Consider the following 4,068-nt stretch of genomic DNA (forward strand, 5'->3'; position numbering starts at 1 on the left):
CTCTGTCTTTCCACACTTTTCTTTCTTTTTTCACTTTAACTTTTTTCAGTGTATCTTTACCTTTCACAGTCCATGCCTCTCTTTTAATTGCACTAATAAAACCTTTTCACTTGTTTTGCTAAATTGACACCATATATGTGTGTTGGTTCACTTATCTAAAGTTATCTCAACCCACCCCCTCTCTGGAAAATACTGTTTCTCTGTGAGTATTGAAGAGATTTTGAGAACTCTGATTTTAACATGTTTTTATCATGACGTATGTTTAAATCATTAGATGATAGCTAAACTACATCATTACATGACTGACAAACCAAAGAGAATTGTGACCTAGCAAAATTCAGGCTATGACATTCAGTAGGAAACTGGTGACCTAGTGGTGAGTAGCTGCTGGAATCCCAAAGGCACGGAGGCTCAAATCTACCAGCTGTTCAATGTGAGAAAGATGGGTAATTTCTTTCCATGCAATTTACTGCTTTTGAAAACCTGCTGAAGGGTCAGCAAAGAATCCCTTCTGACTTAATGGTACATAACAACAACAGTATTGTAAGACCGCTGAAGAAAGATAGAACCCAATTCAGGCCAAGAAATACTGTTGAGGAGAAAGTGCCAAGCTGGCTCTAAAGCAGAAAACTAGCCCCTGCTAATAGTTGTTTTGTTGTTGTTAATTGCTATCCAGTCTTAGATGACTCATAGTGACCCTATGAGTGAAAGACCTGAACACTTGTATAACTTTCTTTGTTTCTCCAGGTTCATAGAGTTTATGGAGGCAAGTTAGTTTGGAAGTGGATGCCACTCTTGACCATGGGTAACCATTATCACATTTGACACATCAGTATCACAGTGTTAATATCACAGCAACCGCAAGTAACCTCTCCACAGCAAATGGATAGACCAGTGTTATACCACTTATGACCAAAAACAATTAAAACCAGATCTGAGGACCGCAGATTAAAATCACTCACCTTTGGTGGTGATAAAATTCTATCCACTAGACCAAGAGAGCTTTCTTGTGGTTGTTGTTAAGTGCTGTTGAGTCCTAGACAATTTATGAACGAAATACCTGAACTTTTGTTTAACTTTCATCTTTTCTCCAAGTTCATAGAGTTTCTGGAGGCAGGAGAGGGGTTTTATATTGTCTTTTACAAGGAACTTGGAGGGGGGGATGTTCACAGATTTTGTTACAAATAGGGAAGTGGGCTGAGGTCTCAGATAACTATTTCTGGGAAAGGAGGGAGAACAGTTTCACATCCTTGACAGAGAGAAACAGCCACAGCTGCTGCTTCCAGTGACTGGATTATTTCAGTGCCCATTCTAGGAGAGAACAGAACGGGCTCTGCAGCCCCAATAAATATGAGTTATATTGTCCAACTTAATTTCTGGTAATTTTTTGTTCTATGTCCAACACTGTCACTTTTACATTAACACTTGTTAGACTTTGTTATATTTTTGAAAATAGTGTGTACTTTGGTTTGGCACAAAGTATAGGTATATCTGGCAACAGTAAAGGTCTATGTAGCAAGCAATTTTCAATGCTTATTTTGAGTTTAGATACAAGATACTTAGAATAAATTGAGTGCTATTATTAAGATATGCAAAGTTCCAGGAGGTACAAAGGATTAATATGCTAGGTTTCTAATTAAAGTTTGGGAACTTTCTAAGTCTACCCCAAATCACCTTAAAAGTCTGTCCTGGTAATCTACTTGTAAAAATATAAGCCACTGAAAACTCCATTTTATTCTGAAACAGAAGGGGTCACCATGAGTCAGAAATGACTCAATAGCAAGTGATTCTTATTTTACCAAGAACATTTTGTGGGAAAACTCCCCAAGGGTATCCTATTAACCTTGTACATATTCATAGACTAATTAAGCAAAGACTTAAATAACAGTTAATCTGCATCACAAGAATACCTTGTGATTCCTCCTGCATACAAAAGATAGGTGGTATGTGAAGAACCGCTCCAGGTCATCTTTGATTCACATTCTTCTCTTTCAGTAGTTGCTGTGCTAAGGCATGTGTTCAAACAGAAGAGGAGGCTTGGGTCCCTCTTTCAGAATATAGCTGTAAACCATAATACTTCCTAGCTGAAATTTGTAACAGACACTATTCAACAATGGGTTATCAGTCACACACTTTCCGTTACAATCATCTAGACACTTTTATTTCAGTACATTCACTTCCTGGGAGTGATCAAGGATCAGAGAGGGATGGTGGCTTTGTGTATTCATTCTTCCATTGTGCATGCAAGTAATGCAATTATTAATCTGAATGTTCTTCTTTAGCTAAATCAATGTTTAGTCCCATCTTGGACTTATTTTGTATGTGTTTAAAGTCTTCTGAGTATTTCTCCCAATGTGTGTGGTACGCACACTATTTGCCTGGGTGGCGGGAATGTTATATATTCCCAGCCTACATAAACTCTGATAAATCTCCAGCCTCCTGCTTACTAGCGATTTTTTCATTAGCCTTCAGGAATTTCTGCTCACACATATATAGTTAAGTCCTCAACTGGAGCGAATAATTTTGCAGAGCTCTGGAGCATTCCCTCTGTGTAGCAATTTCCCCTTCAGTATTCGGCCCCCACAGATTCTACCTACCTCAGCCTCCCTGGATTCCAAACTCCAATCTGTTTCTCCTCCATCTATTAAGACTGCCAGTTCCTGTTCCTTCCTCTAGTATAGCCTGGAAACTGACATCAGTCAGTAAATTGGAGTCAGTATGATCTCATCTCATTTATTTATCTATCCTCAGGAATTACAGTGCTGCACTGCCAATGTCTGAAAAGAATTGTTTTATATATTTTTCTAGTTTTCTAGTTGTTTATAGCATGGGCACAATTTTCATAATAGTTTATCCTTATAAGTCATTTATCCTTTATTTCTTTTGCTAGTGTTTAGTTGATTAATGTGTCAATATCTCACTTTCTATAAACTCTTAAGCACAGGAATTGGTACTCTCATCACAAAATAATATTTAACACACACATCTTTGAAGTAAATAAGTGAATGAAAAGAAATGCTTCAAAAGCAGTGTCAAACAAGTGCTAAATTCCATCAAAATAGCAATTGAAAGAAAGCTCGGAAGCTTTTCCAAAGATTTGTTGATACATTTTAAGTGATCTTAGAGATGCTTTAACATACACTATTGATAAAATCTTTACTGCACAAAGAAAAGAAAAAACAAAATAAACATAGTAAAAGGTGATAAGAGTAGACAGTTTCAAATTTGTGTATTAAGCAGAATCAGATCAGCTTGTGCTTTCCAGAGAATAAATAAAAGTGGCCTACATATAACAGACCTAACATTTATTTGTTCTTTTAATGGTACACATTCAGGCAGACCAGACTTTCTAGTGTAATCTGGCTTTTGAAATATTTCTTCACAGTATTTAGTTACTGTGAAAAATGCCAGTTTATGATTCAAGACAGCTTCTTGAGCTACAGTTGTTTGCTACAGCTACATTCGAAGCAAATGGGAGAAAGAAGCAAAGACAAGCAAGCTCTTTTCAAAGATAACCTATTTTAGTGATATTCTTCTACCAAGTCTTAGGCAACTGGACCATGATCACCAACTTCATATCTTTTCATTTATTTATTCATTTATTTAAAAATGCCATCTTTTTTTCTCCAAAGCAGTTTTACTTGTTAAAAACAATTGAATATTTCCATGAAAGTTGATGACTTAAAGAGGCTTATGCATCTTTAAGGAGATAGATAATATTTAAAGTATTGATAATTTTAATTTTTATCAATAAAGCTAGATATAGTCTGCTTCCTAATATCATTGGCAACATTAGATATTATTAAAATTTTAAATTTGTATTAGCTTAATAGACTAACAATGGTATTTCATTCATGTTTCTATTGTTAGATATACCTTGATGACTGTAGTTGAACATGTCTAATTATATCTATTAGCCATTTATGTTTCTCTTTGAATCACTTATTTATGTAGTTGTCCCATTAAATTACTTACATTTCATTATTCTTTTTTATTATAATTTTTAAAAATTTTATTAATTTTAATGAACATTTACAGAGATTTTGGATTTTCATTCATTCATTGTTG

The sequence above is a fragment of the Elephantulus edwardii genome, unplaced genomic scaffold (genome assembly GCF_000299155.1).
Source record: "Elephantulus edwardii isolate Elephantulus edwardi_28Jun2011 unplaced genomic scaffold, EleEdw1.0 scaffold00102, whole genome shotgun sequence".
Classification (NCBI taxonomy): Eukaryota; Metazoa; Chordata; class Mammalia; order Macroscelidea; family Macroscelididae; genus Elephantulus; species Elephantulus edwardii.